The sequence below is a fragment of the Montipora capricornis genome, chromosome 9, assembly GCF_036669925.1.
Source record: "Montipora capricornis isolate CH-2021 chromosome 9, ASM3666992v2, whole genome shotgun sequence".
Lineage (NCBI taxonomy): Eukaryota > Metazoa > Cnidaria > Anthozoa > Scleractinia > Acroporidae > Montipora > Montipora capricornis.
In genome coordinates, this window is record NC_090891.1 from 12,838,683 (window position 1) to 12,853,720 (window position 15,038).

At 38.2% G+C, this 15,038-nt stretch overlaps 2 long non-coding RNA genes and 1 pseudogene across 2 annotated transcripts in view; 2 read left to right on the top strand and 1 right to left on the bottom strand.

The window, feature by feature from the left end:
- LOC138017037 (uncharacterized) overlaps positions 1–5,930 on the bottom strand; it is a 19,982-nt gene extending 14,052 nt beyond the window's left edge. The window contains exon 1 of the long non-coding RNA XR_011125918.1: positions 5,680–5,930. This is a non-coding gene — a long non-coding RNA (uncharacterized lncRNA). The remainder of the gene's footprint in view (positions 1–5,679) is intronic.
- The window catches only part of LOC138017036 (uncharacterized), a 15,291-nt gene extending 7,691 nt beyond the window's left edge, over positions 1–7,600 (top strand). Inside the window, exon 3 of the long non-coding RNA XR_011125917.1 lies at positions 7,333–7,600. This is a non-coding gene — a long non-coding RNA (uncharacterized lncRNA). The remainder of the gene's footprint in view (positions 1–7,332) is intronic.
- Positions 7,601–8,137: 537 nt separating this feature from the next.
- On the top strand, positions 8,138–8,718 carry LOC138017308 (uncharacterized; annotated as a pseudogene).
- Positions 8,719–15,038: the final 6,320 nt, after the last annotated feature.

A 15,038-nucleotide genomic window follows, 5' to 3' on the forward strand; every position in this document is an offset into this window, starting at 1 on the left:
GGTTTGTTGCACATTCAGTAGCAAGTCTTCATTCTCCTGATCATTTAAAGGATCAAAAGAATAAAAAGAATTGTTGCTCTCACTGTTTCTTAAAGCTTCTAGAGCTTCTGTGACAGCATCTGCATCAGGTTCGAAAATTAACTGATTTTGTTTAACAATAGTATTTGTTTCAGGTTCATAGAATTTTGATGCATATGTTTTTTCCTTGCCAATAAGGTTATCTTCACTTCGCCAGGGATAGTACAGCATAAGTAGATGATGAAAATACTTTTCAGGTTCTTTGGTTCTATTTGGTGTATGGTATCGTAATACAGCCTTAGATTTTCTGCATTTCATGACTTCATTCGAGTTCAGTAATTTTAATTTTGGCGGTAATTGGTTAATGATACCATCATTTGTGGTTAATTGGACATGTAGTTCAGCTGCATCGTCTGTGAGAATTTCTGGTTGGGCATCATTTATTACATAATTAGGCTTATATTTTTTATGGTAGTATGCAGCAAATTCAGCCAGACACATATTATCAACAGTGGGGATTGTATTTGGTCGTATGCTACAGCGTTTTATTATATTTGATTTGTAAACATCTGTACTGTCATCATCTAACTCATCAAGTTCTTGCTGGCTCTTCGCAACTCTAACGCGTTTCTCAGGTAAAGCTGTGCTCACAAAAACTGTTTTTGGAAAAACTTTTCTTAGCCAAAGTTCAGGCATACATCTGTATACACATTCTTGTGCACTCACTTCTCTAGTAGAAAGAAAAGCTGCTCCAATTTTCCTCAAGCTTTCTCTAATGGCTAAATTTGAAGCTTTTGCTTCTTTTGCTGCATTTGCAATAGCTTGTGAACATTCTGTCTCATCCTTTGTAAAGTATGAACAAACATAAGTTACACACTTATAATGATTAAAGACAGGTTGCAAGTCAACATTTGCTCCAAAGCCTTTTACCCCAGCAAGAAAATAGTTATTGATAAAACAACTATCAAGTGGTCGCTTAAGGTGCAGTTCAAAGTCAGAATCAACAGAAACTGTCAAAGCCCAGTAGTATTGTTCCTTTGTAACACCTAATGAGCTCAAAAGTTCTTCTTCTGATCTAGTAGGATCATATTCTGGGTTATTTGGGTCTAAGACTTTGTCTATTGTTCGTTTGACTAAACTAAGAATTTCATTTCTTCTAGATAACATGCTTCTTTTCACCTCTTCATCTAATTCTTCAGGAAGTGGTTCTGTCACAATTGTCCTTTTTGTAAAAAAATGGCCAAAATTAAATCTGCATGGAACATTTCTGTACTTTCTACAAGTCTTCGAGTGACTGTGCTTTTGATAAGTTGCAACCAACTCAAACAACTCAGAGTCTGTTTTTCTATCTGGTAGGTATGCTTGAACATGAGTGTCTATGAAGTTTATGTATTCTTCTTTGTTTTCACGAGTTAGCTTTGGACAATCACTGGTCCATATCAATGCATGTAAATGAGGTGACCCTCTGATCTGAAATTCAATACGTAGCGCATAATGAACTATTTTTCCTATAGGATTTGCTTTTGTGAGTAACACTTCAGTAAAAAACGTTTCAACTCTATATTGAAAATGCTTCGCAACAACAACAGGGTTAAGGTTGATCATGGAGCACCTTTCATTGTAAGACAATGCTTCTATTTCTTCATCAGTTAAACTGAGGCCTTGTGTTTTGGCAATAATTTGAAACAACTCTGGCCATCTAAGGTCAGCACAAGACAGTGTCATAAACCAAGTGGGAATACCAAGCTGTTTTACCATTGCAACAACTTCGTACATAAACTTTTGCCAGTAGGGTGGTGTGCCTGGGATTTGTCTTAGAAATAAATAAGCCTGGTCTTGACATATAAGATTTTGTAAACTTTGCGGATTTGATCGTAAATGTGATGCAGTGACAGACTGTCCATGAACTTTGGTGAGAGCTATGTTTATGCTGTCCGATACTTTTTTCTGTTCTATTATGAACTGTGCAAAAAACAAATACTCAGGATTCATTGCAAACTTCCCACTATAATGTAAAAGGCGAGCATTGAAGTATTTTGTAGGTGATAAGTTAACTGCTCTTTCAGCAGTGTAGCCAAACCTGCCCTTTGGAAATAATACTGGAAATGCTAATTCTTCACATTGTTTATCAGTCATAAATGAAACTGGGTGTTTATTTTCACCCGGTGCAATGTTGAAAACTTCATTTCCACTTGAGTTTGTATTCCTATTTTGCTCTTTAGTTATAGGGTAATCTGGCAGAACTGACTGTAAACATGTTTCAGTAGTTGGTGTCCTAAATTCATTCAAGGGATCATCTCTTTCTTCTTCAGTTTCATCATCTACTGCATTCTTTTCACAAGACTCATTACTAACTACTGGTAATTTAGCATCACTGATTGAAGAAGGTTGCTCCTGTAATTCTGTGAGATTTATATCAATGTTTTTAATATTGACTGTTATATCACAATATAACGGATTGTTTATCTTCAACCAGTTAAGAGCATTTATTACAATGTAGGGTCACACAGCTTGAGAGTATACGTGACCTCCAAAAGCAATCTTTCTTTTCAGTTTTAACATTATTATTCCTGACCTTTCAGGAGGTCTAGGCAAAACAGTGCATGTTTTATCACAATCTACAGGCACATTACAAATGGCTCCTTTTATTTTACGTTGTTGTCCTTTTGACATTATTATTATTTTTTCAAATACGATGCGCTGAGCTATAAGAATCTGCTCAAGTTGTTCTAGACACTCCAGCTCAGAGGGGATTTGATCAACCATTAATTTATTATAAACAGCTTGGCATGGAACTTGTCCTTTTAACAACTTAGAGTGGCATGTCTTACAAATGTATTCCTTATTGTCAAACGATGTTTTCCCTGTAAAAAGATTCTGTTTGCCATATTTACTTTTATTCAATGCTAAAACTGTCCTTCCATAAAGAACTCTATTACACACAGAGCATACGTAAAATGGACCTTCTCTAATCTTCTTAAGAAAACACCTGATACAGGTATCCAAGGTATTGTGTGTCACGGTTTCTGCTGCAATGCCCTCTTTTTGTTCGCTTTTCACATTTTGATAAGTTTGCCTTCTTCTAGCTAAGAATTGTTGCTTTTCAATGGTATCCATAGATCGATGATTTTCTTTACGAGCTGTGAGAATGTGTTCTTTGTTATCCTCATAATGCTGTCAGGCCTTATCTAAGCAAATCCTTTCTTGGCAGGTTCAAGTTCGGCATAAAACTTTCGTTTATTAGATGCAATGTCCCTTTTCTCCTTTGAAGTTTTGTGATATTTTAAAATATTCAGTTTTTGAGCTTTAGTTAACTGACATGAACACAGCAAACACTGAATGCAATACTCCGTTTTGTCACAGTTAAGCTTTTTTGTTACAAATTGACAGATTGTCTGGACTAAACAATTTGTGTCATTTGTGCGAAGTACCTCAAGTCCATGACTTTCGAGAGAGAGAAAGAATAATGATGTACTTCGTTTAGTTTTGTGAAAAACACAACCAAAAGTGACACTGGGGAGATAAAACAAAAATCCTGTGTTTGTAACCATATTTTGAGCAATGAATCTGTTAAGGACTAATACACTAGAAGATGAATCACACACAAGGGTCCCTTTGCTACTTAAAGCAAAACTTACATCAATATTACCACCATATATGTTAAGAGCATGGGGCAGTTCACTAACTTTTGCATTCCCTTTACCAATGTCCTCAAAAATGCACTTCCACATTCAACAATAGCATGTAATGTATCAGACTTCCAATAACTGCAGGGCTTAAGAACAGAAAAACAAATACCGTAAAAAGCTATAGCAGAGCTTTTTGTCACAGTGCCAATATTCATAGTATTATCATTACTAGGAATATCTGTCTCTAAACTGCAGAGAGGTAGATTATCAGTCTGAGAGTCTTCCTGGAAGGTATTGCATTTGGTTAAATTTCTTTGCATAAAAATGTTCACAGAGAGATTATTGGTGTCTTTGTGCACGGTTTTATAAATGCCTGAATTTGATTGCAACAGTGGGCTATCAAGTTTATGTTCTTTATTACCATCTTGCTGAAAGGGATTGCACATGACTGAATTTGGTACTACAGTATTGTTCACTACAATTGCAGTCTTTTCAAATATGGCAAAAAACCAACCATTACAATGGTTATGCAAAAGATTCTGCAACGAACTGTAACTTTTTACAGAAACACACGTATCATCAATATATACCCAATGAGTGTTATCTGTTATAGCCACTGTGAAGTGATGATTCAGAGATCGAACCATGCCTTTTAGTACATAACCTTCACCTAATACATCCATAGTCATTGGGAATAATACTTGATTAATACAATGGAATGACAGTTCTACACTTAAAAATTTTGGGAGTGTCACAAAATGTTGCAGGATTGAAATATCCCCAGAATGCTTTTGACATAAATCACAGTAAAGTCTACAACTATTTGGTAAGATAGCCTCAGAAACATAAGTTTCAAACTGGCCCTGAAGCAAGTTTGCAAAAGTCAAGTAAAGTACAAATACATTTGTTTCCTTTACAAGTGCATTGCTACAGAATGAACAAACTGATTTATTACTCTGTTGTATAAGAAAAAGAGATTTTAATTCTTGTGTCATTGCACCAACTGTATTCAACCTAAATATATCACTAAATACAGCATTTACAGACATTGATGCAAAGGAATGGCAACGTTCTCTTAAATGAGCCCAAATTGGTTCTCGAATTAACGGCATATCTGTAAGATCATAGTTTTCTAATTGAAAACAAGCCTCTGATAATTTTTGAAAAAACTCATTACGCTCAATACAGTTTAAAGAGTCTTTAAAAACGGCAAATGTAAGTTCAAGAAAACAGTCTACTGCGCATGAGAACTTTCCTGCATGAGTAAAACAATGGTTCATGAAATGTCTTCGATCTTTCGTTGTCTGTTGTGACTGTTCACTGATAGCTCTGGTCTTATCTTTCGTTACGTTACTGAACATGTTGCCATTTATAATGTGCGCTTCTTTGTTAGTAATGACGTAAGGATTAAAGCTTCCATGTGAGGCATGAGGTATTCTTCTCAACAAATGCTTTCCCCTGTATCTCTCAATATGAATACGAAAAGATTGGAAATCGTACGCGCATCGATTAGAAATTTTAACAGTAGCGAAATCAATACTCTGGTTTTGTATAAATGTCAAAATGGATATCACATACAGTAAAAGCAACATGGTGAGGATGGACAAAACAGTAGAATATTGTGCGATTCAACAGTGATAGCTTCAACAGAGTGTGTACTTAAACGTTTTAACTCCTGAGTACTTTGACTCAACTTTTCGATATCTGTACTCTCAGTTGCAGTGTGTTAAAATTGCTTAAATATTTATTTGAATAGTTTTTCACAACAAGTGTACTCGTTCAACAAGTCTACAAGTGGCTACTCACAGCTTTAATTATAAATGAACTCGTTGGTTCGACTAGATATGGTGAACCTGTTGGTTCGACGACTGTGAACTCGCTTCGATTGTAAATGAACTCGTTGGTTCGGTGACAAATTGTTAACCACAGTTTCAAAAATCACACTCTGTGCAGCTATTCACGTTTAACCACACAATTTCGCAACGAATCAAGATAACAAACCAATTATCCAATGTAAATGTCAGGCACTTACCTCTACTTTATCTCTCTACGCAGTTACCTGGCTTTATTTGCTGACGAAGTAGCTTTTTCCTGCTTGAGTGGTGCAATCCAACCTGACTTGCACGTGATTCGTAGTTGCAGCCAATAAGAATCACACAATTTTTCGGGACGGGCGCGGGATACGAGAAAGTTTAAAAAAACAAGGCAATTTTTGACTCCCAAGAAATCCAAAGGAATGCGCTCCCGAATTTAAGACGCTGGCTGACTACGTCATCCCGCGTAATAAGTGACACCCCCGTCCCCCTCATTCTCCGAATTAAGCGTCCCTCGAATAAAACCCACGTTCCATTAGGTGTTTACTTCTGATACTAACTTTCAAATAAAATATAATGAAAATAAAAATATAGTACAAATATCCAGCAAGATCACAGTATTTTTACTTTGGGAAAGTAGTTCACAAAACCTGCTGTGGATCATGTTTCTCCCATTTTCGTGAATTTCTTCTGCCAAACCTCATACTAAATTTTGTAACGAAATAAAATACCTTATAGTCACTCTTAAGGTATTGCTTTGATGAGCGCAGCTGTTGCTTCATTTCTCTCGCCCAGACTTCCGTTTTACCACAGTCAACCAGTTTATCGACCAGTTTGTCCAAGGCATCAAATGCCTCGGTTCCTTGGGCAGAAAAGTTGTCAAGTCCTTGTAAAGACTTCCTAACAGACACTGAACACTCATCCAAAACTCTATGTGGTGTTCTCTTGCTCATGGTCTCAAAACCTCTTTCACTACAGTATTGTTGGTACTGTTGAACAATACGCTCAGGTATCATCATTCTGATCACGTTTGGGGTCTTAATGACCTCACCAGTTGATAGCTTCAAAAGCCTTTCTCCAAAAGGAACATCATGAAGAACATGCGGACTTGTGATGAACGAAATGAAATCTTCTAATTTTCCTTGGTCAACTTTCATCCTCCGGTATTCATGGCTTGGAATCGGTTCTGCTCTCCCGTGTAGCAAGGTATGGTGTCGAGCTATGTTATAGCGGTAATTGGTGACTGTTGGGATAAACTCCTGCACCTCTTTGAAAGACAACTTGTCAGACAGGATTGAGAGTATTTGCCGTCGAGTACTCCAGTGCTGAGCGTTTAAGTAACTCTCGGCAAACGCTTCAAGAAGCTCCAGATCCTTCCGACGTTTCCCACCAGTTGTTCTTAGATAACCTTTGCGCTCACATAATTCATCCCACAAGCATTTTGAGTCTTTTGGAGCAAGGGCATCTAGAACTGCTGAAACGCACTGCTCGGCTTTTCCCATATATCGGCGCCTAGAACGGCTTTGTGCTTCTTTCTACGGTACTGACAGTACGTGGCGCACTGGGCTGATGTCTCGAACCTGTAGAAAGCGGTTGAGCTGTTCCCTGGACTCGTGTTGAACGTCGGTTAAACTATCTTCACTTCCCTGTGAAGCCTTGTCTGGTACATAAAAACTCTCTCGTTTAGACTTGACTTTACATTCAGTATCAGTGGCCAGAATGGAAAAAGAAATGTCTCTATCAGTTTCATGATGGACCTGAAGTGCGAAAAAGGAAAGAAAGTTGTGCGACGCTAGGGGGGGAGGGGGGCTGGTGGGTGGAGGCGGTAAAGGTACTTTTTTCTTTTGTCTTAGGTATTTTTGTCTTTTTAGGGTCTGTTTACACAAAGAGAGGGTTCCTCGGCTAACCGAGTTACCCGAACTACTGAGCTACCCTGCATGGAAGAGCCAATTTTTCATACTTTCCGTTAGAAAACACATTGGAGCGTTTACATGCCAGACAGGGTGACCCGACTAGCCGAGGCGAGAAGACAGCTAAAGTAGCGTTATACTCTAAAGCAGCCTTCAACGTGAACTGCCTCTAGTAACTACGATCAATTAGTAGAGTGAAAAATAATAGCCCAATACACTGAAAAGCAGCTGCTAGCGGAACGAGTGATTAAAAATTTACACTTACTACCTGTTTGTCCGTCATCTGGTTTGTTGTGCTTAGCGGCCGCTGTTTTTAGTTAATGAGATCTTCGTTTATTTTTATACTCTGATTTCACATTTCTATTTCTTATTTTAGCATTTTATTTAGGGCTACATACTCACCAGGTTTAACTCGCTCAAACTATCTGCGATGTTATCAACTTCTTCTGTCATATGTCCTGTCTCAGGTACCTGTTCTTTAAACACGCTGAGCATCTTTCTACATTTTACGCAAATTCCTTCCGAAAAAAAAAGGGCGAACGCTGTTAACACCACAGAAATTATCCCAAAGACGCGTAATTTTAGATAGAGCCGTACCAAATTTAACTGTAGCTATTTTTGAAAACATAAACAAATACAATTGCGAAAGGCTGATGGTGCGATGAAGGATGAAAGGGGTGAGGGAAAAATAGAAATGTGATATGTTTTGCTCATTATGAACCTAACATTTTTCTTCCATCAATGGAAACTTTGGAAATACAACAAAATGGAAATGGAAAATCCAACAAAATGCAAGGAGATTATTTTCCGTAAGAAAGGTTTCAGTCAGGACATCGCGCCATTTAGTAATATACCGCAGTGCGCGGAGTTACCCATATTAGGTGTTACTTTCCAACAAAATTGTAAATACAGTAGTCACGTGCGCGCGAAGGTAATTAAGGCGAACAAGTCATTATTCGTATTAGGATTTTTACGTAAGGAAGGAATGTCCCAGGAGGAAGTAGATCACCTTTTTCACGCTATAGTTTTACCAAATTTTTCTTACGCTCTGTCGGTTTATGGTGCCTCAGATTCCGACCTTTCTGTAAAACAGAATTTCTTAGACTGGTGTATGAAAAGAAAGTTATACATGTATACGTCCAAGAATGTAAATATCAGGGACTTGCTAGAGAAGGCGGACAAGACACTCTACAAAAAAAGATCGAATGTCCGTTCTTCCATTTTTTACCTAAGAAAAAGAAAACAAGGTACAATCTTAGTAATACGTCAGTCTCTGTCCCTTGGATCCACACTGACAGATTTAAGAACGCTTTTAGTAACAGAATAATTTTTAAATATGATATGTAAATAGTTTCTAGAGTTTATATTTTTTCTTTTTTATTAATTGTAACTTGTATTTTTATCTTAAGAAATAAAGATTATTATTATTATTATTATTATTATTATTTACCCAAAGACGGTACGTAATCCTTAACACAGCGCGAGCTGCTAACGGAATACGCGGTGTCTGACATTTCCAGGAATACGGGCTCCGATAAATGATGGCAATCAACTGGCTATTAGTTCATCAAACACTTCATCACTTACCTGAGCCCACAGGGACAAACTGATTTGTAAGTTCCAATAACTTGATGGACTGGGACAAATTTATTCCTTTTTGCATTGTTGGTACTTTCCGAAGGTCCTTGCAGTGACCCGAAACAACTTCCGGTACGCTACATAAACCACTTGGCCTTCGCCAACCTATGCCCAATCGCGCCCGATGAGCGGGACAGATGGTCATTTCCAAGAAGTTTGATGGCTTTTCAAAACATCCACATCTTGCCAAGATAAGTTCACTTCAGTTTCAACGCCGGAAAATTTCAAGGACTTTTTGTGTTTTTTGATCTCCTTATTACACTGGGTGAGTGGTATGATGGAAGTCGAAGAACTACTGCGTTCGATGCGTTCGTCCGCGCCACAAATTCCACCGGCAATATTGAAGAACGAACACGACATTTTTAATCTGTACTTCCCAGTAATAACCTTGGTTTCTCCGAGGTAAGTGCGTTATTTATTTAGATCAAGAAGTAACATTTACTTTCCGTGGGAACAATTACCCTATTGGCTTCCACGACGACATACAGTCTCACACACGTAATGAAATTAATTAATTAATTTTGGTCCGATTTCTAATCTGACCTTTACCACTTTTAATAGGAAATTCTCTCATATTAAAGCAACTAAGATAGTTTTACTTATGACGGATTTGACGCAACAGATTTAAAATATTTGCGAATTTGATCGTGCGCGACAAATCATGGGATAGTAAAAGTCTCGTGTTTCCCTCACTTTTTTCGAGTTAGTTTTTCATGATCGATATAGATACATTTTATATAACGAAGCAAAACGTAAAATTGCGATGTCTCTGACCCAAATTTGTTTTTTTTATTTTGGGGTGAGTTGCATTAGCTCACATTGTAAATTTCACTGGCGCTGAATTGTAATTTTCTCGAATTTTGACCGGCGTTCATTCAAAACTGATAGCAGATCCCAAATAAATGAAACTGCAAACTTAAACCTCAATGACTGGACACTCTTTGGTTAAAATATCAGAAGATTTGAAACACTAACGGTCAGCTTTTTGTCTCGCTGGATATAGAATATTTTTGCGTTTTCAACTAATGAGGAAAGTGTGTTTGCTTAATTGGGGCTCAGTTCGCTCGGAAAGAACAAGAGATAAAAATATTCACTATGTCTTGGCTGAGGAAGAGTCAATATATGCAATTAAAGTTGAGAAAGATTCACAGCGATGTAAACGTCTGTGTAGCAAGGAGCTGAAAAGTGTGAAATTTTGAGCTTCCGGTACGATAACCGTTTTTCGTGGTTTTCTGCCGTTAAATGAAATATTTCAAAAAACTAACTTGATTTCCTCTAGTTACTTACCTAGGAGTAGTTGTATGGGCTCATTCAGACCCAAAAACCTCGATTCCATGTGCATACATTATAACAGGACGTGCATAAATTAGGGGCATGTTGGGGCATGACGCAATGTCGGTTGTAACCCTAACACGTGAAAGAAGGGGGCGTGCATAAATTAGGGGCAAGTTGGGGCATGACGCAATGTCGGTTGTAACCCTAACACGTGAAGCAACACGTGCATCCTAGGTCGTCGCATAAATTAGGGTTAGGTTAATGAGATGCCGGTCGTGTACCAAGACGAGGATATTTTCATCGATGAGAATCACAAAGAAAGAAACGTAACCCTAAAATAATGTTTCGTAAGGCGCGCATAAAATAGTACTGTGTGTGCATATCATTTTATCGGTATGCTACTAGCCTAGTTTGGAGAGAGAAAGCTCTGTCCTGCTCTGGGGTTGAACTGTGAATAAGAGATCGCAGCAAAGCAAAGACAAGACTAAGGAAAAGAAACGAATCACAACCACAGCAGATGACCTCATTGGAAACCAATCAGAAACAACCATGACCTCATCGAGAGCCAATCAAAACGCAAATACCTATTGTTTTGAAGCGAGTCAAACAGAATTTTAAAACACATACACAAAAGGCTTTACACGCCTGGACAAGTCCACAAACGCTTTGTTCTTTTTTAAACTAAATTTGCATAGAGGCGATCGAAGCGTGAAGAAGGAAGAATATAGACCATAAAAAAATGTTTTGTGTGGAAAAGAGGAGCATTCTCAACTCTTTCACGCTTTTTAAACAAACGTGAACTCCGTTGTTACAACCTTTTTTAAGGAAAGTTTTTTCAACCTCGCGCTTGAATGAAACATGGGTAAATGCAATCTTTTTTATGTAATCCTTCATTGCACAGACACAAAGAAAGCCTACTCGACAGATTTGAATAAAACCTTTTCTGAAAACGCTTGAAAAAAACCTTTGGATTTTGAGAAGCGTTTTATACTGTGGTATGGTGAAGTGGGAGTTGGTTTCATATCGTATTTCAAAATACTTTTCACAATATTTGACGCAGTGAGCAAACAACAATATACATTTCAAACTCTTTATTAAAAGATACTCTAGATATAAATGATTGTTCTTCTACTATTTGACTATCGTAACCTTAAAACAAACATGTTGCGTTGCGCTTAAACAAATACTGTGACTCTGATAATGCAGTTCTGTTCAGACGTACAGAATGTGAAACATTCGAGACCGGACTAGCTCGAACGAATTTTATTTGCAGAACGCTAAGTTAAGTCAATAAAAACACACCAACAAACATTTCAAACGTTTTACTGAATTAACAGAGAATGCTTATCACAATGTGATATTTGCGAGAGATAGTTCTCTTTAAACAAACCTTAATCCGAAAAAAGTTGTTTTGAAAACGCACCCTATGTGCAACAAAGATTATAGTTGTTAAGTCAATAAATACACACCAACAAGCATTTCATACGTTTTACTGAATTAACAAAGAACCCTTATCACAATGTGATATTTGTGAGAGTAGTTCTCTTTGTAATTCACTTGCATTCGCAGCATCATTAGTGTTCTATTATGCATGCACTGTTTCAATGCTTTTTGAGGGAAAACAAGTCACACGCGCAAATAAGAGAAGAAAAAATGTTGTAATAGACCTAATCGGCTAACTCAATGTTGTACCCAATTCAAACCCTTTGGGAATAAAACGTTTTGTTCCAGACATTTCCATATCATTTCCATGTGAATGCTACATTATCATGCAAATACAACACACAAAGGATCTTAATCCCGGGAGATTTGAATTGGGTACAACATTGAGTTAGCCGATTAGGTCTATTCCCTTGCATTCGCTGCATCATTATTGTTCTATTATGCATGCACTACTTCAACGCGTTTAGAGCAACAATAAATAACACGCGTAAATGAGAGATGAAAAAAATGTAATTCACTTGCATTCGCTGCATCATTATTGTTCTATTATGCATGCACTATTTCAACGCGTTTAGAGCAACAATAAATAACACACGCGTAAATGAGAGATGAAAAAATGTAATTCACTTGCATTCGCTGCATCATTATTGTTCTATTATGCATGCACTATTTCAACGCGTTTAGAGCAACAATAAATAACACACGCGTAAATGAGAGATGAAAAAATGTAATTCACCTGCATTCGCTGCACACGCGTAAATGAGAGATGAAAAAAAAATGTAGTTCACTTGCATTCGCCGCATCATTATTGTTCTATTATGCATGCACTATTTCAACGCGTTTAGAGCAACAATAAATAACACACGCGTAAATGAGAGATGAAAAAATGTAATTCACTTGCATTCGCTGCATCATTATTGTTCTATTATGCATGCACTATTTCAACGCGTTTAGAGCAACATTAAATACCACACGCGTAAGAGAGATGAAAAAAAAAAGTAGTTCACTTGAGTTCGCTGCATCATTATTGTTCAGTAAGGTTTCCACTTTGTATTACTCCTCAATCGGGCAACCATAGGTGTTCTCGCCCTGTAGGACCTTTAAATAACCCTCTTCTCCGTGGAATCTGGGGGCATTTCAAAGATCCAGGGATCTGTTTCCTGTTCGATGGGAGAAGGTGGTGTTTTTATCCTGACAGGAATTATGGATGGACCAACGGGTGTAGCTGGAAGTTTCCTGTGTGCTGTCTTTGGAGAATGGTTTGGAGTGGGCGCATTTGGAGCTGTTGTCGATGTCCCTGCAGGTTTCGTCTTCGTTTCGCTCTTCATTTGTTTTGACAAACCTTGGTACCGTTGTAATAGTTGATCCAATAAGGCCACTTTTTGATCTGCGGGCAAAGAAGAATCCGTGATATGTTTCATGTCTTGATCCAAGCGCGTCAAGGTCGTGAGTTGCGGAGGTGAGGTTAAGCGATGTTCTGTCTCAAGGCTTTGCAATAAATGCTCTGGAACCAACATCATTTTTTGTACGTGTTTCATTTTAACACTTTACCCAATAAATCCCAAGCGAACGGTGCAATCAAAGAGGCAAGAGCTGGCAGGAATCCTCCTTGTTGATTGAGAACTTCTTTTTTCTTCTTCAGACTAGGTGTCTTTTGAGTCAAATACAGGAGTTTCGCCTTGTGTGGTTTCAAGCGTTTAAATGATGAACTTGGAACCATAATGTTCCCTTTAAGTAGATTAAGAGCGACTTCACTGATGGCTTCTATTTGTCCCTTACTAGCGTGAGATATCATCTCTTTCCGCTGTTGCCCTCTGCTTGTAAAACAAGTGCAGAGAAAGGGTAAATGTTGATTGACTTTGGAAGCCTTGACGAGTTCTTGTTTTCTTCTCTCGGTAGATTTTGAAATCTTTCCAGAACGCAAAGTCATGTCACCACCACTTTGATTGTTTACTGTCTCCTCGCGGTGCAACAATTGCAAAGCCATGGTGTTAAATGAAATCTACCGGAAAGGGTTCATCGGTTTTATAGATTTTCTTATCAACGTAAACAATGGGATATGAATGTGACCCTGGGAAGATCCTTGTTCGCAATCGTTGAATGTCCAGGGTTCGTGGATGTAAATCCATCATTAAGTATCCAAATGGTTGTGATGTAGCGTCTTGAAAACTCTCCCACACAAACGGAACGCGCCCAGAAAACGCCTGTTGTGCCAGTGTCCTCAACCCCAAAGTATCTCGAGGATTGTTAAAAGCAATGATGTAATGAGCATTAAGAGAAATGCTCCGGGAAAATTTTCCTGGGGGGAAAAGGTTTTGTGTCAAATAAATGCAGGTGACGTCACAATCATGGGACACTTTGGTGAACAAATCCAAAATGCGCTCGTCATCGCTACAGCTTCTCACGAGGTCATCTAACACGAGCAGACCAGGACAATGAGGGGGTGGAAATAAGGCGGGAATGTCGTCGGGAATACCCTCCATAAACGTGACTTCCTTTACCAATTCCTTAAAACAATCTTGCCATTGACCGTAGCAATACACGATCTTGCGAATGGGGCGTTCAAATGAACAATCTGCGTGTTGAAGTATTTGGCGCGTAAATGTTGTTTTTCCGCATTGGCTGGGGCCAGAAATGATAATACTGCTGGGGCACTTGAATTGAGACATGTTCACAAGACGAAGCGTCAACGATTTGTGTACACGAGATAGAATTCTCACCCCTTTTTCTAGCAAATACACACAAAAACAGCAACATTTTGTTTACTTTTCAACATGATTTTATTTCTTATGGACGCAGCGAAATGACTTACAACCTTGTTGAAAGCAATCATTAATTTTAGGATAAATGACTGAATTAAAATAAGCGTGTACACTCCGTTCAACTTGTGCATCGTTCCACTGAGAATCATATCGTTTAAATTTAGCTTGAACAGTGTTCATATCAACATTCCGTGCTCGTCGAATGAGATAAAACAAACAATAATCTCCACAAACATCCGAGTTCAGTCCTTGCAGTGGTTTGTCGTTATAATAGGTAACTTCCCGTAGAATGTAGGTATCCTTGTGTTAAGTTTCAGGAGGAAATCCGTAGCTGTCAAAGAATTCACTTTCACGAGGCGATTCAAAGTACATAGCCACTCAATGTGTCCGAGGTTGGTCATGAGGGTCCGTATTCGCGATGAGTCCGGCTGGGTAGGTGTTGATGACAGGTAGCCTATCCCTTGGAAATACGCCTTGCATCAGAGGTGCTAACACAGGGTCAGAAAGACAGGCTTGCCATAGTTCTTGGGTCGTATGCATGACAATGAA